This window comes from Rhinopithecus bieti, unplaced genomic scaffold (genome assembly GCF_001698545.2).
Source record: "Rhinopithecus bieti isolate Rb0 unplaced genomic scaffold, ASM169854v2 scaffold_20150, whole genome shotgun sequence".
NCBI lineage: Eukaryota > Metazoa > Chordata > Mammalia > Primates > Cercopithecidae > Rhinopithecus > Rhinopithecus bieti.
Window position 1 is genome coordinate 1,269,437 of NW_016810565.1, and position 24,709 is coordinate 1,294,145.

Below are 24,709 nucleotides of genomic sequence, written 5' to 3' on the forward strand. Positions count from 1 at the left end.
TGTACCAAAGCAGGAGAAGCAATAGCAGGATAACAGGGCAGCAACCGTCAGTTCGTGTTTGGCTTTCCAGGACAACGTGGCTTTCTCTTATTTTTTCTTCCTGACACTGTTTGCACTGACTAAGATATCATGATGATGAAACACTGTTGAATCTAAAAGGTGGGTAGGGCCTCAGAAGGGGTGAGAGGAGGCCTTAGAAGCTATTAGAATCCTCTAGAAGTGTGTGGAAATGGGAACCTGAGCCAGGAAAGTCCTGTGGATTCACTAGATTCTGGGACTGTACCTTATCTATACTGTGCAAAGGAATAAGAAACCAGAGCTGTCTTGGGAACCAGCAACATCAGATGTTCCCAGGAGCAATGTTTGCAGGTGAGTGAGGTCAGGGAGGGCTACAGAGTTAGGACTCTGAAGTCAGAAAGATGCCTGTTGGTTCTGCCACTCATATCTGTCAGATATCAGGCTGGTTTCTTAACCATAACCTCCATGATTCAGTTTCTTCATTTGCAAAATCATTAAATAAGATAATATATTGAAAACTCTTAGCACCCAATATGTCTTCAAAATTATGATAATTGTTTTATATGTTTTGGCAAGAAAATAGAATAATAATGTTATTGGAGTCTCTGGAAAACTGAGGTTTCCAAACCTTTCACCTTAAGTAGATTTTTATAAAATGAAACTTTACATGGAATCTCAACACACAAAATTGGCATAAATGGGGGATAAGGCAGCAGGTGACAGTGGTTGCAGGCTCCTGGGCACTGCCTGCTCAGCCCCTGCACTGATTGTCTTACCCACAGGAGCAGTTTAAATCTTCATGCTTTTACCACCTTAGACTGAGTAAGAAGATGAATTTGCACAGATTTCTCCCAGCATAATTTCTCTGTATCTTTAGCACTGTTTGGTGATGACTTTTAAGCTTTTACATCATGTACTGATAACCTATCTCTTATGAAAATAAATGAAACTGGCTGGGTATGGTGGCTCAAGCACGTGGTCCCAGCATTTTGGGAGGCCAAGGTGTGTGCGTCGCTTGGGGCCGGGAGTTCCAGACCAGCCTGGCCATCGTGGTGGGACCCTGTCTCTACTAGGAATACAGGGGTTGGCTGGGCAAGGAATACAGGGGATAAGCCTGGGGCTTATCCCATCCCTTTGTGTCTGTCACAGCTCTCCCATTTCTGGAGGAGTCGAGTTAGCCCCCTCCTTCTCCTTTGAATCTCTTCTCTTTAAGACTCACAGCTTCAATACCCAAATGCTGCCATGTTTGTAGTGGTAATGCATGGAATAACAAGTAGTTATTGTCATATAAGAAGAATAAGGAAGCTTTTGATGATCTCAAATAATGTGGATATCTAGATCATTTTTGCATGTCAGTGAGTATATCCAGCTTTGAGGAGATGATTATTTTTATACCTTTCAAGACTTGGTATACTTAATTATCTAGGGAAACTGATAACCCCAACTTCCTAAGCCACTCCTAAAGAAAAAGCACAGACACGGTGACTGTGCTAAATGCAGTGGCTAAAGGCTTTCTGGCCTCCTTATACTTCATCTCAGGGCTGGAGGTGACTCAGATGTACCTTGCTATTTTCACGATCCATTGGTGTCTCAGTAATGAATGTTCACTGCTGCAATGCCCTCATTTAGCCTAGTAACCTCAGTAAGGTAGTATTTGATTTGTGCTAAGTATCTGATTAAACAACATAAAGTATTTAACCTATTGATCTTTTATACTTTGCCAGCCCTGCATTGCTGGATATACTTTAATTACTGATGCGGAGAACTTTCCTGAATGGGATTTGCCTCTCGTTAAGACCTTCTCTTTGTCTTTAAGGTGCCATGTCAACAGCTTCTCCTTCTTGTTGCCTCTAGGCTTTTCTTCCACCCACTAGACCCTGCTTGATTCTGCAAGACTGACATTTGGTTAATCTACTGAAAGTAGAGTCCTTTATGTACCCATGAATCTTACTGCTTATTTTAGAAAGTCAATGACCACATAAACAATCGGACTTGTTACTTTGTCCACCCTGATCTTTGGAGCATGGGAAGTTGTCCAAAGTGACAACCCCATTTTAGGCAGTTGGTCACAGCTGTTGGATGGACCTAACCCTTCTATCTCACAAGGAGAAGAGGTCAGTGGGCATCCATCAAGAGAAATCACAGGAAACCATTTAGACTGGTCAATTGATTAGCTAATTGCTCTAGTCTGAACCACTTCTTAGGAAACTACAGAAAATCATACATTTTTCCTCTTGCCTGGAAGGATATAGTCATGAATATTAATAATAATTAGCTGCTTTTCGTGCTGTCTTTTCTTCAAGAATCTCAGACATGGTGAGTTTATTTATTTTTTCTCTTATTTTAAAACTAGAGCTACAAAGGCTGAGATAGCTTCTCCATTGGCCCTCCCAAAATGAGAGTGACACCTCATAGGATTAAGAGAATTCAATGAGAAAATTCACGCGGAACACTTACCATAATGCCACTGAGTAAGCACTAAAAAAATAGGAGTTATACTATTAGTTATTATTAGTTGTATCTTCTAAGAAGCCTGTGACTTGTGGGTTGCCCATGAATTTCTGAATAGAGTCAGGCTGGGAGGAAGGCACACTGGTCCAAGTGTCTAGTTACTTTGCACAGCCCATCTGGTAAAGACTGTCCCACCCTGTGTGCCAACATCCTTTGGTCTGTACCGGCCCATCACACATAGGTCTTGGACAAAAAAGAGTGGTTTGTGGAGGATTAAAGGCCATGAAGAGGCGAACGTTCAACTTCACTCAAGATGCTGCCCGAAGTCAGATCAGAAGCAGAGTCTGAATGGCTCTCTAAACAGCTTCTCAAAGGATGGCTTCCACGGGCTGATGTGCTTGACAACAATGCAAATTCAAGGAACATGTCCCAGCCAACTGAACTGGAATTTCTATGAGTACAGCCTAGGAATTTGCAATTAAATCAAGCTCATGGGTGATTCTTATGTTCAATAAAGTTTAAGAAGCATACTACTAAGTGGTGCCTTTAAAGGCAACTCAAAAACTTGCAGAAAACATCTAAAGAAGGCTGGAGGTGGCCTCGTGCTTACTGTGTCAGAGCATCTGACAAGCTCCACCCTGTAGGTGGCATTCTGGTCTTGAAAACCATGATAAAAATTTGGGGTTGCTACTAAGCAGGGACAACTGCACAGCCTGTAGAGTGGCTTGGAGACCTACCGATAGCCCTGCTAGGATCTGGGGCAGACAGTGGGCACCAGCCAACGCCAGGGTATGTGAAGGGAAAAGTGGGCCCTTTGGGGTAAGAGAACTGTGAGGCCAGTGGTGCCCACAGGACTATTGAAATGGAGCTCCATGACCTTCTCCATTGCCTCTGCAAATACCCCGGGGAGCACTTTTACTCCATTCTGGCTTCCCTGTCACTTGGGATGCAGTTGGGATGCTTACTTTCACTTCCAAAGGATGACACCTCAGAGAATGCAAACTCTAATACACATAAGACACAGACAATCCATGGAAAACACGATACTGCTGAGACGTATGCACATGTGCACACTGATGTGCATTGCATCATTGCATTTGTTCCAAAGCCAGTAAAAATGATTTTCAGATAATCTGCTATTTTGGATCGTCTGCACTGCTGCTTGCTTCCATTACCATGGCTAATTGAGAACTGACTGTGTGTCTTGGACTGTTTCCAGGAAGGGAGCCCATTGCCTGTAAAATACAGGCTCCCTGAGAGAGCCAAGTAAATGGCTGGAAATGTCAGGTTGAATGCCCATTGGAGGAGCAAACTTTTAAGGACGACCTGACCATTCTCAGGCCAGAGAAGCAATCTTGTTCAGCATGTCACATTGATTGCCAAGTCAGTAAACCATAAAACTGTCCCACAGCTAGAGCATGCACTGACTCTGAGAAAGATGAGGCTTGGTTAGTAAAGGATGAAGCCATTCCAAGACCAATAAAAGATGCAATATGGTTTTCCCTGGGCTCTATATTAACACCATCCTAGAAGCTATAGGGGATAGAGGCTTGGCAAACAACTGCGTTTTGCTTTGACTTTTGCAAAGTGAGGATGAGATAGAGGCCAATGGGGAGATCATCTGAGGCGAGATGAAAGGCTTGGAAAGAGTAAGTCTTTACAGAAACCTAGTCTCTAAAGAAACCACTGATGTTTATGTGTCTTGGCCAGTGTCTTCTGTCATATAACATCTTGGTGAAATACCCCAAATATATCTTAAAACCAAAACATATGAAGAAAAAAGGAAAATAGAAAGCACAATATTGTAACTGCCTTCTGGGTAACCATGTTTTGGATAGTGTCATTTTTCTTATGACATAAGCTCCCAGATGGCACAGACACTGTCTCTCAGGAAAAATAGCAACTAGCAGAGGGTCATGCCTTGTGTGAGTTTCTGATACGTATTGTTTGGTTGTGTGTTGTTTATCACAAAGAGAACAGATACTATTGTCAGACAATCTCACCAGCTGTGTTTTGCAAGAAGAATGAGCGAAGTCCCCTACAACTTTTACAGTTCTGTGTTCTGTCCCAAATAATGATGAGAGATGAATCACCTGAGCTGAAGGATGATTGAAGAAGGAGGCACATTGCTCAAGAAGGTCAGAAAGCCTGTGTCTAGGGTTAATCTGTGCTCACGGAGTCCTTTCTATGTGTCGCTAATAGCTAGAGGGTCTGCTGATTTCATTTGTGCCCAGTCAACTCCCTGGTCCCACCCCTAATCAAAACCAGAGGACATAAACTGTGAAGATTTCCAGGATGGGTTTCTGAGGACGGCTGTCTATAGCTTCAGACACAGTGGTGCTCATGATTGGCTGCACGTTAGAATCACCCGGGGGAGCTAGAAAACTATGGATACCCAGACTCCAGCCCCAAATATTCTGATTTAATTGGTCGGGGGTGGGTCCCCAGTATGAAAAATTTAAAAAATCACCTAGGAGATTTTACTTGCAAGCAGGGTTGAGACAGTCTGAGCTAAAGCCTCTTTAGTGGTATGAGGGAAAACAGGAGGCTCTGACTCAGTTCACAAAGTTGAAGATCAAACCCAGCCTTTGAAACAGCATTGTTCCTCTTTACGTTATGCCAGGAAATAAATGACTGTGGGAGATGGGGTGTAGGTAAAAAGGAAAGAAGGGAAAGGAGAAAAAAGGAGAGAGCCAAAATGCCCATTGAGAGGAGAGGAATAAGATTGATTTTCCCCTAATAGTTTTTATTCAACCAGGGTCTGAAATATGCTCAGTCTACCTCATGAAAAGTGTGTCACCCAGGGCACAGTGGTGTTTCTATCACCAGTCACAGAGGAGTCAGGCAACTGCTGAACTGCAGCATTAGGGACCCATAAAAGGAAAAACGCATTGCTATGACTAACAGTCCATTACCATAACAATTGTAAATGACTTTAGGGAGTCTGCCCATTGACCATCAAAGAAACCAGAAAACGGGGCCAGGCCTCTTGGAGAGCACTAGAGGCTTATGAAAGCTGTGCACTGGGAATCTTAGTGTCTTAGTTCCTTCGTGCTGCTGTCGCAGAGTACCTGAGAGTAGGTAACTTATAAATAACAGAAATTTATTTCTTACAGTTCTAGAGGCTGGGAAGTGCAAGATCAAACACTGGCATCTGTTCTGGTGAGAGCCTTCTTGCTGTATCCTCATATGCAGAAGGTGGAAGGCAAGCTAGAATAAGTTAGCCAAACACTGCATGAAGCCCCTTGCATAAGGGCATTGATCCCATTAATAAGGAAGGAGGTCTTATAGCCTAATCACCTCTTAGAGCCCCACCTCTCAATACTGTCATATTGGCAATACCTGAATTTTGGAGGCAATTAGGTTTCAACATGAATTTTGGAGGAGTCAAAAACATTCAAATCCTAGCAGTTGGAGATAGCAAAGCACATTGTGTGATGTGACAAGAAAGTCACATGGGGACAGAAAAAGAAGAAGAGACCCAGTGGGTCACCCCAACTTCAAATGGGTTCTCAGCATGAGCTTTCTAGAGTGTAGGATTTTACTTTTTCCAAAGTCCTTTCTTTCTTTTTCCTTTGCTCCATCTCTCTACTTCTTACTCATGTATTTCTACTCAGAACTGGAGCCAGGAATCCATACTCCCTGTCCACTGTCCCTTCTGGCAGAAATACTGTGGAAAAGCGGATGGTAGTAATACTGCCCAGTCTTGGCAAGGAAAGGACCAGCAAGAAGAGTGCAGGGCATCTCCACACATGGGACTGATGAGCATGGGGAGTGTGGAGTGTGAAAGGCAGGAGGGGATGTGGGGGAAGTTTTGGTATCATGTCTGGCTTGTTTATTTATTTATTTATTGAGATGGAGTCTTGCTCAGTCGCCCAGGCTGGAGTGCAGTGACACGATCTTGGCTCACTGCAACCTCCGCCTCCCGGGGTCAAGTGATTCTCCTGCCTCAGCCTCCTGAGTAGCTGGGACTACAGGCGCCTGCCACCATACCTGGCTAATTCTTTGTATATTTATTAGAGATGGGGTTTCACTGTATTAGCCAGAATGGTCTTGGTGTTCTGACCTCAAGATCCGCTTGGATCGGCCTCCCGAAGTGCTGGGATTACAATGTCTGGTTTTAACAAGACAAAGCTTTTGACGGTTTATCTCCTACAATTCCTGGTTTTCTCTAAGGTGGTGCTGGTTTCTACTATATAGGGAGAGGGATCCACTTGTCATAATTAAAACATCTCATGGAAGTGTATGCTTCTGTGCTCTCCTGGAAAATGTACAAATAGATGGCAGGTTCCCAGGGAAGTGGCACATGACATGTCAGGGGAGTCTAGCAAGGGGGAGGCATAGTCCCTAGGCCCTTAGATTTGTAGCCTCTGAACCCATTGCATCCTGGAGTGAGTTACAGATTTCATCTGAGCGACAAAAGGAGAGTGAGAGACTTGGAGGCTCCCTTTGGAGCTCTCTGGCAATTCATGATCGCTGAGCAAGAAAGACAGGGAACAAGGAATTAATTTTCACTGAAGTGCCACAGGGCCTGCTCTGACTATAAGCATGGGAGAGCTGCCCCAGTCCTGTAAAGCCCTAGAGTTGGGCTAGCAGGGGAAAGCACAAGGTCTGGAGATTGGAAGGAATTTTCCTGAGAGTGTGTGTGTCTGTGCTTTTGAGCCTGTGGCCCTGGCACAAGGGAAATTAACCAGACTCTGCATGTTGTGGGAATTCTGCATGGCAACCTAATAGAGGCTTAGTTTTTCATTAAAATTTCCATTAATACTGGAGCTGTTTAGAGCAAGTTGAGTGGGAATATCCATAATGCACCTCCCATCCTCTATTACCATTCTGAGGATCAGAGTGAGGTTTCAGGCTTTTGCTGGGGCCATTAGCATTTTTTTTAAACCATCATTATGATCATCATCCCAGCACCTATTATGTAGAGCAGGCAAAGTACAAAGAGGATCACACAGAACCTATCCTTGTCCTACATGACAGGCAGGGCAAGAGTAAGAGAGGAGGCACGCAGGGGCAGAGAATGAAGTCTGGTGAGACCTCACGGACATGGACTTTCCAGTATTGAGAAGCACCTCCCTCCTCCCACCTGCCTACTTTAAATGAAACAGCTGTCGTACTGGGCTAGAGCAATCTCAGGCGCAGGGAAGGCATGGATTTTCTGTTGGAACTGGGGATACTGAAAGGGATGAAGAAGTTCAGTCCTCACCTCTTGGGATCATTTCTATAGCAGAGCTGCCCAGAGGATCACCATTGTTACCAGCTCCGATGTGCCCTTCCTGCATGCCAAAGCCAGTTCTCTCTTGGAGATGGCCATTGTTGTTCTCTGGGCTGTGGGACATGTAGGAAACTGGGGTCCTTGTTTCAGGGTCCTGGGAGGCTGGTTCAATGACATCTCATAGAGACACTTTCCTTTCTATCCCTGGCTGCAGCCTCGTGGCACTACTTCCTCATCTATGAACTTCTTGTGCCCTTAGACAGGGGTGCGCTCCTGCCTCACCCACAGGTAGCTGGAGTTCATTCTACAGTGTCCAGAGTGAAAGCCACCAACCTGCCCCCTCCAGGCAGAATGAACTGTGCTCTTACTCTGCAGCCTTCCACATATTATTCATAACATGAAAATTATTTTGGAGTGCGTTCTTTCGCTTCTCACAATGAGCAGACACTACTTTATCCAGCTTTTATCCTCTTTGCTAAGTGCAGGGCAGATCACATGGTAGTTCCTTATAAATTTAAAAAAAATTGTTGTAGATTTCCTTCCACCTGCCTGAGGTGAGGCTCAACACTGTTACTGATAAAACAGTCTATATGTAGAAAAACAGAGCCCATTAAAAAGAAAACCCAAACACAGCTAATAGTCTGGGAATGGTATCTGCAGGATGGTGCAGTTGACACATTCTGTTTGTGCCACACATGTGTTTTGTCACTGAGACTGCCAGCTCTGAGGGGAAAAATTCTACTAGAAGAATATTTAAACTAAGATTGAGTACTGTGGCTCTTCGCCAGGTATGCATTTCAGGAGGCATTTCAATGAGAACATGCTGTCATAGTCTGAATGTTTGTGTTTCTCCAAAATTCATGTGTTGAAATCCTCAACCCTGAAGTGATACTATTAGAAAGTGGGGCCTTCGGGAGGTGATTAGGGCATGAGGGTGGAACCCCCATGAATGAAATTAGTGCCCTTGTAAAAGAGGCCCCAGAGAGCTGCCCTCTTCCACCATGTGAGGACAGAGAAAGAAGGTGCCATCTATGAACCAGGAGGCGGGTCCGGCCCAGACATCAGATCTGCCAGCACCTTGATCTTTGACTTCTCCACCTCCAGAATGGTGAGAAATACATTTCTGTTGTTCAGTCTAAGATTGTTTGTTACTACAGCCCAAGTGGACTGAGGCACGTGCTGCAGCCCCATTGGTGAAGAGCATAGATTTTGGAAACATGCTATGTGGCCTTGAGGTCTGCCTGCAACACTTAACTGTGTGACCTCGGGAAGGTTTCTTAATCTCTATGTGCATTCATTTTTCACTTATAAAATGGGAATCATAATAGACCCATCACCTTGTGCCATTGTGAGGATGACATGAGGTAAAAATATATACAAAGCTTAGAGTAATTTATGCTTACACCGTGTCAGTCTAAAGCGTTGTTGCTATTACTGAATCAGAATGCCTGGAACTATGATCTGGACCTTTTTATTCTGAAGGCGCTGCTTGGAGATTCTGATTTGCATCCATGGTTCAGAACCACTTGCCTACTGGACTGTCTGTATCATAGAAGTTGAGGAACCATTAAGCATCACTAAGTATGTACAGCAGGATCTTGGTTCAGCAGGAAGAGTGTGGATTCTTGGAATGCAGTTCTCATGTGGCAAGTTATTTCAGGTTTTCTTGTCATCCTCCTCCTTGTATCTATAATGGACAGCCTTGGGTTTTACCTCTTGTCCAGGCACCAGTTCCTCTTTCTGCAGGCATGTGAGTGAGCAAGGAAGTGCTTGAGCACCAGGGAAAGGGGAGAAAGAAAAAGTGGGGGTAATCCACCAACTGTCTAACCGGTTCCTGAAAAATAGAGGGCCAACTACCATTAGAGCTCTTAGAGGACTGCTGAGCCTTCTAAGAGTTTACCAAGAAGGGACAAATCTAATGATAAGAAAGTTACAGCCACGTTTATTGAACAATAACCCATTTCCTTCACACAGAAACAATGAAGAAACATTTTTTCTCACATGGCGCAAGGAAAACGATATCAGTGATTTGTGCTGCCTGGTTGTCGAGTCTCTTTACCAACTTATCTTATTTTCTTACTGCATGATATGAACACGTAGGGTTAAACACAGATCTCTTTTTCTCTCTGGTGAGGTTTTTGCTTTTCCCATTTTATTTGTGTTGACTAGGAGGTCTTTCATCAGTAGAATAAAAGACCACGCTTTTGAGGAGCCAGTCCCTGAGTTTCTGTGTTGACCAATCAGCATTGCTGGTACAGGTACATTCATTTTGGGTCTGGGATGGATACAGGTTTGTTGAAAGGTCCCTGGGGAATGAGAGGGCTTAGCCAACAGTCTCAGGGTCAGCATTTCCTAGTCCTACAAGATTCAGATCCCTGATGTGGAGCCAAGGAAAGGCTTGAGTGACTAGGGAGCTTTTTGAACAAGGCACTTTAATTTGCTAAGAATTCTACATCATTTTATACAATTTATTTCAGGGAGAGATATCACTTTAGGTTAAAAAAAACAAAGGAAAAAAAGCTCCAGACTACTCCATGATGGAGGACAAAGCATCTCAGTAAATAACTTTGAAAGTCAAGAGTTACAGGAAATAAAAAAAGCAAACAATCAGAGAATGTGCCACTAATGAATTCAATCGCAGCCAAAGTCCATTTCCATTCCCTTGAACTCTACACAATTTCCAGTTGCAAATATCTTTCAGAAGTACTGTACACACACAGTTGGATATTGAGTTGCTTGACAAACATTTCTGATCAAAACTACTTGCCTAGAAATGGCTGCTGGAACAACAATAATGTGATTTTAAAACGAGCTGGGCTGTTTGCACATAGGTGTAGTCTAAGAGTTTAATGGAGTTTTGCAGAAGGGAATTGCCTAGAAAATAGTGGGTTTTTAAGGATGAACTTTTGACTCCCAATACGAGATGAAGGGAAGATCGGGGGAGATTAGGGAGAGAAGGGCTGTCTCTTCTGTTTTCTCTGGAGCACCATGGCTATACTAACTTCTACTTTGCTGTGATGGATTCAGCAATCAATTTATTCTACAATCTGTTCCCAGGCACACTCTCAACTCACGTCGGTTCAGTTGAATGGTTGCCCTACCTGGATTCTGAGAGTCTTCTTGGGGCCTCATCTGGGATATTTACAGCTTCCATTTTTGAGAAGTGTGTGTGTAGGGGCACTAATTTAAGAACTAAAAAGGCCAGTGACATCTAGGGAAATGTCTTCACTTTGGGCAGGAGTGGGATGACCCTCTGAATGCTGCACAAAAGGCCATGGATCTGGCTGATCTGAGGAGGCTGGTGTTTTCTGATCTTGGGACAAAGCAGTTAAAATCCTGGAGCTCTTGCACCCTGGAGAAAAATCCTGTAGCTTCTTTCTCAGGGCCAAGGGGCAAGGCTGTTTGGTCACACTCTTTAGTGATTCACAGCTGGGAATCTTCTGTCTCTGAACAACTGCAGCACCTCATAAGGGGTTGATAGCTGAGCCCCTGTGTCTTAGTCAGTTTGGGCTGTAACAAAACACCATTAACTGAGTGGTTTATAAACAACAGTAATTTATTTCTTATAGTTCTAGAGGCTGAAAGATCAAGATCAAGATGATGGCAGATTTGGTGACTGGTGAGGGTTGGCTTCTTCATAGGCAGTGCCTTCTCTCTGTGTCCTCACATCGTGGAAGGGACAAGGGGCCTTTCTTGGACATCTTTCATAAAGGCACTAATCCCATTCATGAACTCCATTTTCATGACCTAATCACCTCCCAAAGGCCCCACCTCCTAATACGTGGCCTTGGAGGTGAGAATTTTAGCATGTGAATTTGGGGGAATATAACCATTCAGAATAAAACACCCTGGCTATAGAAGAGAGGCGGCTTTTCCTCTCCCCAGACGGCTTCCCTTTCCCCACAGTCCAATTGGCTGTCTAAGCTTAGAGAGCTGCCCCTGGGGAAGAGGAGCCCTGTCAACTGCACCCGGAATGATGGCCTTTCCTCCTGTTCTTCCTCATTAGTTTCTTCCCGCTTCTATAGGATGACAGAGAGGCCCCCCTCTCAGTTTTCATTGTGGCTGGGAGCCAGTGGATAGCATGCCATTTGCTGTCTCAAATCTATAAAGAGCTGTTGGCAGGTCTTTCTTTCTTTCTTTCTTTCTTTCTTTCTTTCTTTCTTTCTTTCTTTCTTTCTTTCTTTCTTTTTTTTTCTTTCTTTTTCTTCTTTCTTTCTTTCCTTCCTTTCTCAAAAAAGTTCAATTCTCCTAGGTGGCTCACCTGGGCTTTTAATAATGTTTGGCTCCATTTTAAATGCCTAGCTCTGAGTGTGCAGCTAAGAATCTATTCCTACAGGCATTTGGTCATTGCAGGTTTAAGAAAATTTGAACTGTTCCTTTCCTGCCCATTTTGGGGTGCTGTGCACTGAAAGTAAGAGTGTCCAGGATGAGGGAATGCATGTTTCCAGTGACACCTGAAGTTTTATTCACCTGTTAGGGCTTTCCATCCCAATTTTCATCCCTTTTTGACAATTCTTGGTAAAAGCTTTGCTAGTACAGAGCTAATCAAAAGTTTCTAACTCCCAACTTGTCTGCTCTTTGTTTTGTTTTTGCTTTGGTTTTTTGCTTCTCTGGGATATGGATCTTCAACTTGTTTGTTTTGGCAGAAATTCCCTTTAGTGACTAGTGTTGGAGTTGTTAGACCCATTGAACAAAATGAAAGTAAAAGGGGTCTCTAGATCTGGGATCCTGGCCCTGAGTCAAACTTTCCTTCAAGGCATTTCAAACGTGTGCAAGGTCTTCCTCCTTCCCTGAGACACTTGCCTCTCCTTTAGTTCTCAGGTCTTGGATCATGTCCTCTAGAAAACTTTTTCCTATTTAATCCCATGTATTTTTAACCCACGAACGTATTCCCCAATCTTTCCATATCTTTAGTTAATTCTTGTAATATCTATGTATTTAATGGCTTAATTGTGGGCGGTTAGATTTTTAACTCCTGGTTCGGACTAATACATCTTTTCTAGTGCATGGCTACAGATCTCAGTAGCACACATGGAACACTTGCTAACTGTGGTTGACTTATTCAAGCCCTCCCACAAGTCAGATTACCCAGTCAGCCAGTAAATGTTGGAGGACTCCTGAGCTTCACTGTGGGCTTTTCTCTCTTCTCTATTTACATTTTTCTCCCAAGGTATTGCATGAAATTCCAAGGCTTTAAATACCATTGAGATACAGATGACTTTTTAAATTATAAATCCAGTCTTGATCTATCCCTTGGGCTAAAGATTTGTAGATTCAATTGTTTTCCTAAATCTTTTTTTGGAGGTCTAATAGTTACCGAAAACTGTAACATGTCCAAAACAGACTTGTAGGCCCCACCCTGCATATCTGTCTCTCTCTCAGTCTTCAGCATGTCAGTTCACTGCAGAACCATCCACCCTGTTGCTCAAGCTCATGCTTCAGTCTCCCCTGACTCTTCCCATTCCTCCTTCCAGCACATTCCACACACCAGCATGTCCTGTTGGCTCTTGTTTCAAGATACACCCAGAATCCGTTCACTTCTCTGCACTGCCCCCATTTCAATCCAAACCTTCATCAACTCTTGCCTGGGCTTCTGTATTAGTCTTCCCAAATGGTCTCCCTGCTTCTCTTCTTGCCGCCTAAAATCCATGCCCCACATGGCAGGCATAACGATTTAAACAAATCAGCATTTGACAAAATCTAATGCCTGTTCATAATAAAAACTATCAAATAACTAGGAATAGAAGAGAACTTCATTAACTTAATATAAAGAGTATAAGAAAAACCTAGAGTTAACATCATACTTAATGGTAAGAGACTGAATGCTTTTGTCCTAAGATTGGAACAAGGTGAGAATGTCTGCTCTCACCATTCCTATTGAACCCTGTACTGGAAGTCCTAGCTTAGTGCAATAAGACAAGTAAAAGAAATAAAAGGTGTAGAGACTTGGAAGGAAGAAATAAAACTGTCTTTATGCTCAGGTAACATAATTATCTACGCAAAAAACCCAAAGAAGCTACAAGAAAACTTTAATAAGTCAATACAGCAAGATTGTATGATACAAGGTGAATAAATAGAAGTTAATTTTTTCAATAGAAAGTCAGAATCATGGTAAGCTGCCTACGTTGCCCCACCCTTGGAGGCTACATTTTAGCTTTTACTGAATGGAATGAAGAAAGATAAATACAAACTTGTGTCTTTAACGAAGAAAAAATTAACTGCTTTCCTCTACACCAACAATAATGGTGCCACTAAAAAGTGGGCAAAAGATCTGAACAGACACTTCACCAAAGAAGATATGCAGATGGCAAAGAAACATATCAAAAGATGCTCCATATCCTTTGTCATTAGAGAAATGCAAATTAAAATTACAATATACCTCTACACACCTCTTAGAATGGCTAAAATCCAGAAAAGCTGATGATACTGGCAAGTATATAGAGCAACAGGAGCTCTCACTCATTGCTGCTGGGAATGCAAAGTGGTACAGCCACTTTGGAAAATAGTTTGAGAGTTTCTTACAATGCTAAACATAATTTTACCACATGATCAAGTAATTGCACTCCTAGGTATTTACCCAGCTGATTTGAAAACTTATGTGCACACCAAAACCTTCATGAGAAGGTTTATAGTATCTTGATTTGCAATCATCAAAACTGGAAGCAACTAAGATGTTCTCCAGTAGGTGAATGGATTAATAAACTTGGGATTTTTAAATAAACAATTAAGCCACAATTAATAGCATGCCCCGTGCATAATCACAGAGAAAAACAAGAAAGGCCCAAACCCATTAGGTCAAACATGCTGAGTGCTGTGGAATAGCAAAAATCTATTACTGAAGACTTGAACAGTAGCTCGAAACATAAAAGGTCAGATCATTGGCTCAGTTGGACTTGATTATATGAGACTAGCGTGTAGATAAAGGCCCTAGTGTTGGGAAGATATGTTTAAGAGATAAATGAAACCAGCAGGACAGGGTGGTGCTGACATCACTTTACTGCACATAAAGTTGTTATAAATCCATATAGTGGGATATTATTGGGCAATAAAAAGAAATGAGCTATCAGGCCACAACACGGATGAATCTTAGATACATATTGCTAAGTGAAAGAAGCCAGTCTGAAAAAAAACATTGTATGATTCCATTTAGATGACACTCGAAAAGGCAAAACTATAGAAGAAGAGCAGTAGTTGCCAGGGGTGTGGGCACAGGAGAGGGTTGAATAGATGAAGCACAGGGGATGTTTTTAAGGCCGTGAAACTATTCTGTACAATACTGTACTGGTGGTGGGGTATAATAAAAATATATATATTGGGTCTTTGTCCTCGGTTCTCAGCATGGAGCTAGGAGGATACAAAGAATAATACCAACAGCTCTAAGAGTATATAGGGAATTTGCTATCTAGTCAGATACCTGTTAGAGTCTCTTTTCTTCTATGTCCAATGAGTTCCTACTTTACTTGTTAAGGACCTAAACTAACAATCTAGTTAATTAACCAACTAATTCCCTCACTGGTATTTGAATTAGTGTTTCAATTGCTTTGCGTTAACCTTTTCTTAAGTTTCAAAATTTCTTAAGCCAGTTTTCAGTAATCTGCCCTCCAAATTGTAGAAAGTAGCATAACAAATAGGCTTGAGTTTCCTCATCTCTTGGCCCTCCTCCATCTCTGCAGAAAATATTAAAGACAGAAATGGTCCCCCGGTGTAGAGCTGGAGCCAGGAAGGAGGAATACAGTTCAGGGCTAGGATAACCAAATGAAAAGTAGAGCTGGGTGATGGGCAAATTGTTCGTATTCTGCGAGTTCAGACAGCCACACCTGCAAAGACACAGGAACGCAGATGATCAGATAAACCAAGTTGAAAGAAATGAGGCCACACTTGGCTCGGAAGGGCAGAGAGGTTGGTGGGTCAGTGAGAGAATTGTGCTGCTTGTTCAGAATCTGAGCCGGTCCCATCTGTTATCTGGTCAGGACAGGTGGCTTGCAGGCACAGTTTGGGCTCAGGCAGGTGGCACCAAGAGGAAAATTTATGGATAGACCTTTAACTCTGGTCACTTTGGAGCCCAGCAGCTCTGGAAATTGGATCCAGATGGATAGTATTTTGATAGCTTCTCCTAACCAAGGAATTTATGCTGATTTTCAGGGCCCAAGGGGAAGGAGGGAGCACCTAAAGGCAAGGAATTCATAATTGCTTCTTGCCATGTTTCCAAAATTCATCTGTGTTTTCACTTACCGCCACAGTCAGGGCTGGCACAGGGACTGGGGAATTAAAAATAAATGGGGGCTCAGGGCCTCACTCATCACACATGCGTCTTCCGTGGGATGTCCTGGAGCAGAACAGGGAGGAGTGTGGGGAATAGTCTCCTAATAAAGGAAAAAGTCTAGGTTGGGTCTGTAAGATCTTCCTCCACTGAGAAATGTATTAATCCTTGCCCTGCTCATAGAAGCATTGAAAGAAGCTCTAAACACCGGGACAGATTTTCCTCCCTCCACATTTGGGTTTTTTCCGTGAGTTAAACTACTGGAAGGGTGGAGGCTTCTCCCTCTGTACGGAGCTCAGTACAGGCCAGGAAGGCCCATCTATGTGAAGACTTCTGTAAAAATGAAGCTACTTCTGGTCATAGCTCTGCTGCTAACTGTGTAATGTGGGTAACCTCTTAACTGCCTGTGGGTCATGGTGTCTTCACAGGACATTTGCATGAGAGCTGGACGACGACCAGGACCCGTTCAAGCTCTCATCTTCAAGGCTCTTAGAATCTCCATTGGAAACCATTTGGCTCTGCTGGAATGTTACAGAAAGAAGGCAAGGGCGGTTCTTCTTTTCTCATAAATGTTTTGGGAATTCTGTTGCTTGGAAAAGACTTCAAAGACTATATCTTCTGCCTCTCTGTGAGATTCATCTCCAATTTATGTCACAAGGAGATGGGATTTTGAAGGCATACTAGGTGATCTCCATCCAAGTTTTCATAGCTTTTGCAAGCACTTACTGAACACCTGCTATGTGCCAGACCTTGTTCTCATAAGTCCTGATTTCATACTAAGACATCCAGACAAAGAGGTAACATAAACAAAGGGCTTGAGCCAATAAAAATCATCAACAGGATGAAGAATACTGTTGCTCAGTCCCCAGTCAGATAGAGCATCCAACAACAGCCTGCCCAGCTACTCTCAGAATCCTGACACTGTGGCCCAGTGCCCATCTCCCTTCCTAATTCCAAGCAAGAAATCCTCCCCAGTACTGACATTCACCAACAGCCCTTGCACTGCTTGGGGACCTACAAAAGGAGATTCTTTTCCTTTCTTTTCCAAATTTCATGACAAGGACATTTGGAGGAGTTAGTGGAGAAGGATGGCAGGGGTTTTGAGTTGTCATCTTTTCTTAGGGGCTAAGAATTTTAAATTCTACTTAATTGCTGGTCACAGTCAATGGATTCTAAGAATCCGATGTGCTTACTCTGCACAATCCCACCAGTCCCTCAGCCTAGGTCAGCCATAAAAACACATTACTGGTGTCTGTGCCATTTGGATGGCTGGAGAAGATGGCGTAGTGAGTTTTATTTTTACCTGAAAAGTGGGGAGCCAGCTGACATAGTGCACCTCGTGTTAACCAGTAAGCACCTGATGGGATCTGCCTCACATCAAGAGGAGGAAGGGGCTCTTGACTCTCTCTACTGGGCCACATCCTGGTTCAGGGTTCGTGGAAGGCCTTCACCTTGGAGCTTGCTGCTTGCCAGGCCCCACTCTTAGGGCCTCTTAGATGCTGGGGAGAATGATGTCAGCACCACCCCTTCCTGCTGGTTTCATTTATCTCTTAAACATACCATCCTGGCATTGGAGCATTTACACGCTAGTCTCATACAATCAAGTCCAACAGAGGCAATGATCTGACCTTCTATGTTTCCAGCTACTATTTATATCTTTAGAAATGGTTTTCTACATTCCACAGCACTCAGCATGTTTGACCTAATGGGCTGGGTCTTTCTTGCTTTCCTCTGTGATTATACACCAGGCATGTTATTAATTATGGCTCAATTTTATATTTTAAAAGCCCACAACTTTGGACTGAGGTTACAATGAACAACATTTAGCATTGGCTTACCTCTGCTTTCACATGGGGCTGAGAGATGCAGTTGGGTAGTAGAGAGTGGAGTTTGCTATGATAGGATTGAAACCTGCAGGCAGCAGTATTAGATAATTTTTCTCTAGCTGGGGATCTGGGGGTGGTGGAGACCAAAGGTCAATCACCTGCATGCAATGTGGGGGCATCCCCACATTGTGCCTACTGTCTTTGCCACTCCCAAGAACAAAGAGCCTGCTTGCTGGATAACTGGGAACCAACCATGGTGGAAGTAGGGAGTAAAAAGGATGAACTAACAGGGTCAGCTCATGAAAGGTTTTGTAAGTCAAGCATAGGAATTTGAACTTTATTTTGTAGGCAACGGGAAGTCATTTGAAGCAGGGAAATGATGACTTCAGTAGCTATATGGGTAATGGATTAATGAGGAGAGACTGGAAGCTTGGAGACCACTTAGGAGGCCACAGCAGTAATCCAAGCAGAAGAGAAAGCTGTTTAATAGGCAGAACTGAATGAACGTGTTGACTGAAAGATAGAAGGAGAGGGAGGTGTTGATGATTCCATGCTTTTGGTTTGAGAAACTGGATGGATGATGATGTTAACATCCAGAATAAGAAATCCAGTAGGAGGGAGAAGTTTGAGAAAGGGAGAGGATGCCAGGTCCAGTTGGGGACATACTGAATTTCGAATGGTTTGGGTACATTCAGGTGTTTCATTGTTTGGCCATGTAGGTCTAGAGCTCTGGAGAGAGACTTCATTAGAGATTACAAGCAGGAGTGTCATCAGCATCAAGGTGCTAGTAAATATCATGGGCAAAGATGAAATCAGCTAGGAAAGAAAGCACAGAACCATCATGAGGGAAACTCTTAGGGTGAGGCTGAGGCAGAGAAGCTTTTGGAGGGCAGAGACTGAGAAGATGCTTTCATAGCCTGGAGTGAAGACTGTCCCATCTGTCCTATCTCAGTTCAGGCTAGAACTCTCTCCTACCCTGGGGCCTCTCTAGTTCCCCTGGGCCACTGGGCTGGCTCTGCAGATGGCCACATTGAGGCTACTGTTTGACCAGTGTTTCTCAGACTTGCACCTGCAGATGTATTGTTTTGCTTTGTTTGAGTTGGGGGGAGATGCTGAGAGTCCTTTAAAGAACCTCCCATAGCAGTCTGTGAATACGTATTCTGAGGGACCTTTGAGTTCTCAAGTTCAGGAAACTCAGTCATGGTCCTGGACTCTCCTTGCCTGGACTTGAGGTAACTGTCTTGGCTTCCCTAGGCCAAAGATGCATCTGGGCCCCATGTGTGACCCAGGGTTTCCCATGGCAGCATGTGGTGCTGTTTTAACTATTGCAACTTTTCATTTTTATTTAGAGCTGATCTTTTTTTTTTTCTTTTGAGGCAGAGTCTCCCTCTGTCATCTGGGCTGGTATACAGTGGCTCAACCATATGTAACTGCAGCCTCTATCTCCCAGGCTCAAGCAGTCATCCTGCCTCAGCCTCCCAAGTAGCTGGGACTACAGGCATGCACTACCACACCACGCTAATTTTTATTTTTTTTTTTGTAGAGACAGGGTCTTGCTATGTTGCCAGGGCTGATCTTGAACTCCTGAGCTCAAGTGATCCTCCCGCCTTGGCCTCTCAAAAATTTTTTTTAAACAGCTGTGTTAAGATGTAGTTCACATATGGCCCATTTAAAGTATACAATTCAGTGATTTTTAATCCATTCACAGATATGCACAACCACTACCACAGACCGTTTTAGAACATTTTTTTTGTCACCCCAAAGAAATGCTATACTTTTAGCTGTCCCCTTAGCCTCAGTCTCTCCCTCCCCATCATCCTGGGTTTTAGGCAACCACTAGTTTACTTTCAGTTTAATGGATTAATGAGGAGAGGCTATAGATTTCCCTATTTTGGACATTTCATATAAATGGAGCCATAGATTGTGCTTTCTACTGTAACTTTTTTAGGATTTCACGTTCCCATCTAATAACTGAATCTTCATTCTGGAGGAAGGATGTTGGCGTAGTCTGGGTGCTTTTCTATCTATTATTCCTCTGATTCTCACCACCTCTTTGGAAAGCTAGGCTTATCAACCCCATTTTACAGTTGAGAGAGCTGTGGTTCAGAGGTTAAATGACTTGTCAGAGGCCCCAGAGACAGTAAGTGGAAGCACGCTGAACAGGGAGGGGCACCCAGCTCTGTCTGGCTGCAAACATTCACTGAGCTGCTGCAGTGCTAAGTGCTGAAGTGGGGCTGGGGTGGGGGGCGTGAAGACAAAAGATCCACCAACAACTTGCCTGAGGGAGTCCTCCCAGAATGAGTCCGGGGAGCCCCTGGACCAAAGCAGGACAGAGCTAATTCCAGGAACAACCGCACATTTGCCCACTGGTTGGAGTGAAACTTCCCCTTTTACTGCATCTCCACCAGGCAGAGGAAGCGGTAGTGGCCTGAGCCCTCAGATACCTGCTGCCCTGGGAATGTGCCCAATCAGATGATTATGGCTGTTGTCACCACCAAGCCCTGTCTTGTCATCAGCCTCAGTGTCAAGCCCTGGCACCCAGAGACACACCCCATCCCCAGGCTCCAGCTTCATGGAGCTTCAGAATCGGGCCCTGTTACATCCACTGCAGGGAACTTATCACCTCATTATAAAGGATAAGGCATATTTTTTTCAGTATGGTTATATGCGGTAATGAAGCATGCAGAAAACCACACAAGATAGATGGCAGCTTTCACTACTGAAGCTGAAAACTTGGTTAACTTAATAGTCTATTTATTACACTCACTCTCTGAGCTTGCAGCACCTGATTAATATCTCCCATCTTCTCCCTTGCTATACAATTAAAACTAGTAATATGTGATTGCACATGCTGACTCCAGCACAGATGGCTGTGTGGAGTTGCAGGCCAAGATAAGATGTGGAGAAGGGGCCGGGCATGGTGGCTCATGCCTGTAATCCCAGCACTTTGGGAGGCTGAGGTGGGTGGATCACGAGGTCAGCAGATTGAGACCATCCTGGCTAACACGGTGAAACCCTGTCTCTACTAAAAATACAAAAAAGTAGCTGGGCTTGGTGGCGGGCACCTGTAGTCCCAGCTACTCGGGAGGCTGAGGCAGGAGAATGGGCGCTACTCAGGAGGCTGAGCAGGAGAATGGCGCGAACCCGGGAGGCGGAGCTTGCAGTGCACTGAGATCGCACCAGTGCACTCCAGCCTGGGCAACGGAGCAAGACTGTCTCAGAAAAAATGATGGTGGAGTCAGATCCCTTGCAGGTTTAATAAGAACTGCTGCTAAGGGAGTGATCTTAGAGAATTAATTACACTTGAGGATAAAAGGACCCTTTGTCCACTGCCCAGTCTCACCCATTGCCATGGCTTCTGGCAGGAGAGTGGTGAAGCCTACACAGAGAGAGGATATCAGTGGAGGTGGCCATATGGCCTTTAATCAGCAAAAGGAAAGATGGCTGGGCTTTGCCTCATTTGCTTGGACGAGAATGTTTGAGGTTGAATTCGATTATAATGATGTAACTACTCAAAAGCCACTCCCAACTTCCTGCTCCCCTGCCCACCTGCTCCTGAAGAGCTGAGCATTTGGCCAAGTTCTGACAAATGAGATTAAAGAGAACTCTGCTGAGCGGTTTCTGGGAAAGATGCTTTGCTTTTTGACAAAATGGCAAGGCACACCATGAGAACCTGCGGGTGCTGCCCTCTGCCCCTTCTTCCTGAATGTGGATGTGATGTCTGAGTTTGGGCTGCCATCTTGTGAGCATGAGGATGAAAACATAACATGCCATGGATGGTGGAGAATCACCAGGGAGAGCCTGGGTTCATGACTACATCACCCAGCTGGCAGCCCAACCCTGGGGCCGTCTACTTCTGGATCTTTTGTTAAACAAACAATATATAGCCTTATAGTTTAAGCCACAGATAGAAGGACATTATGTTCCTTGAAGCTGAGAAACATGTTCCCTTTAAAGGAGCTACTATGACCTTTATTTTATAAAGGAGGACACGAGTTTAAGTGTGTAAGGTCACACACCTATTCCAGGAAATAGCAAGCTAAGATTTGAATCCAAGTCTTTCTGACTAGAGAGTTATTACGATTAATCATAATATTGTGACTTTGAAGACAGTTCACCTCAACAATGAACTCTGGAATGAGTGTTACTTAAAGTCTGGTTGACATAATAGTACTCAGTATAAATCATGAAGTTTTTCCACATGACCCACTAAAATAAGGTGAAATTCAGCCTTACTGATGATTGGAAATTGCGTGTTTTTACCTGCCTCAACCCACTACAAATAGCCCGGGCTGAAATTAGTTAAGCTAACCTAACTTGCCCCAGTCAATTGGATGACCAAAAAGTGAAGTGTATGTGAAGGGAAAAGGTCCCAGAGAGAGAATTTGAGTGAAAAGACCACCAATCTGAGCCTGTGTGCAGCCCATCTCACAACTTTTGAGTGTAAAGCAGGAAGCCTCTCCTTCCGTGGCATTTGAAGACTCGGAGCAAGGTTAACATGGCTTTGAAACCTGGGCCTGGTTCTCCCAGAAACACTTCTGTTGCTTCTTCTCATTAAAGAAAACAATCCAAGTGTGCAATTGTTCTCTGAGATGATTTTCTCAAAACACGTGTGAACTACTTGAGACTATTCTAATTCCTGGAGGTGCGTAGTCAGTGCTGACCATGTAACAGATGCTCAGTAAAGATTGGTTGCCTTCATGAATAGTGAGGGCAATAGAAAAAAAAAGATCTCTTAATGAATATGATTCATCCTCCCAGCCTCAGTGAAAAGGCAAAAAATAGGCTGCTTTCTTGGAAACGTGCCAGCTAATGGTACTTAGCATCCAAGGGACCACTTATTGATCCACTCCCATTAGCCCAATGCTCATCAACTCTTCTACTGGAGATATATATACATATGTAGCCAGCAGCCAGCAGAGGGACTTGGCCACATGCTGATTCTCTCTCTCCTCCCAGCCCATCAGACCGTTATTCAGCAGGAGGTAGAATAGTCTTCTCCTCCCTCTTACGCCCTCTAGGGCAGGAACTATCTAGAGAGGGGAAAAAAGTCAGAATAAACATGCAAGGACTGGGGTTTAAACATCCCAGGAAGATTAACTTATCTGGAGTAATTGCCTTAACTAGGGGATTTTTAATGCTTTTCAAAGTTTTTTAGAGGAAGAAAAATATGCAGAATGAGTCTTATAGCAGCCAACAGAGGAGACACTTAGAGCAAAAAAAAAAAAAAAAAAAAAAAAAGGTATCAACCGTAAGAAGCCCATAGCTAGGAAATTTTAAGGCACTGATTCTAGGGGATTTAATAAGAATGCAATTTGTATAATTAACCATTCATCAATGTCAATTTCATTAAATGAATGCCAGAAATATTACCTTCAGCAGCACGACCTAACAGGATTGGAATATATTATATGAAAAATGAACACTTAGTGGTTTCCCCCACTGCTCTGTCTGTCACAGCAAGATTTGCAAGGCTCAGAAATAATTTAAAGGGTAGTAAATGAAACCGGCTAAGGCAATTGTGTGCATTTTGGTAACTAACCTCCGTCATGATGTATGAGAGTTCATGTCAAAACGTTTTCCTGCAGCAATGACTTAAGGGACTTGTAGCTCTCTCCCAGGTGGCAAAATGTGAGAAATAATGCCAGGAGCTTCCCAAAGGTCCCCCTTGTCACCTGCCTGGATACAGCTTACTCTTTCCCTAGATAGGCTGCCTAGGGTCTAAGACCAAAAGCAATGGGTTTTTGTGTCCAGAATTTGTAGACCTTCCCTTCACACCTCCAGGGTAGCCTTACATCCAATCACTTGCCTACCTGTCCAGGAAAAGTGACGATTGATGTGCAGGAGAGAGAAATCATTCTGAGTTTTATTTATGTTATTGCCTACAGTCATCAGGGGAGCATGAAGCTTGAGGTAGGTGGGCTGATGAAATATTTGTAAATAGGACTTACTTCTAGGGTTGCTCATGAGGGAGGCAGTTTATGGGGATTTATCCATTTCAGTTCATCATAGGAAAAGTTGAGGACTTGGAGGGGCAGGCTGTAATAACCTGTCCACGAGCGTGTTCCTGGGAATGTATATACAGACACACACACACACACACCCCCACCAGATCAAGCCCGCACTGGAGGTCAGTGCTTGAGATTTGCAAATTATTGTCACTGGAGTTGGCCTGGTGCCTTGTGTACAGTAGGTGATCAATAAATATTTGTTTAATTGAATTTCTCTTAGTGTTAATTACACTCCCATTTCTCTTCTGTTTCAGGGTTCCATGAGGCTGATAATATCGGATCAGTATTCCTGAGGAATCTCCCTTTCAGAATCCCAGGTCCTGAAGGACAAGGAATACTTTGCAAAAAAATCAAATGTACGTTTAGGAAGATGAAATCATGCAACAGAAAGATTTTTTAGAATTCTTCAGCAACAGATTTTACATACAACTCAGAAGGAAGAAAGAACAGATGAGTTTGGGAATCAGGAGACCAGAAGTCAAGACTGGACCACATCTTTATATTCATTTCTAGATTTAAAGTTCTATGTTGTATTTTATTTGATGCAAAGCAGTGAAATGTTCCTCCCTCCCGTAAGCACTGAAAAGGTCATATTTAGGACCTAGGTGAAGGAAGAGCGGGCGTGACAGAGCTGCTGTGGAGTGTGTGCACAAATTCTGTGTACTAGGTCTGTGGGCTCTGCAGGACTCAAAATCAATTGCTGAAACACTTCTTAAATGTGTTTCTTCCTATGCATTCTCCTATGCATAGTCATCCTCTCTTCCTTTTAGGTTAGCCTAGGTGACACTGAGCATGTAACTCATCCTCTCTGAAGCACAGTTTCCTCATCTGCAAAATGAGGATGATAATCTCCTCCTCCCAGGGTTGCTGGGAGAACGAAGTGAGATGAACCTGGTGATACCGAGTAGGTGTGCAATCAGTATTT

General features: G+C 43.6%; 1 protein-coding gene and 1 long non-coding RNA gene across 3 annotated transcripts in view; one reads left to right on the forward strand and one right to left on the reverse strand.

Moving 5' to 3' along the window:
• The window catches only part of KIRREL3 (kirre like nephrin family adhesion molecule 3), a 575,101-nt gene that overhangs the window by 225,167 nt on the left and 325,225 nt on the right, over positions 1–24,709 (reverse strand). The gene's annotated exons all lie outside the window — the stretch shown is intronic.
• LOC108542321 (uncharacterized) lies at positions 283–24,358 on the forward strand. Its single transcript, XR_001889236.1, has 2 exons — positions 283–369; positions 24,039–24,358. It is a non-coding gene; the product is annotated as an uncharacterized LOC108542321 (long non-coding RNA).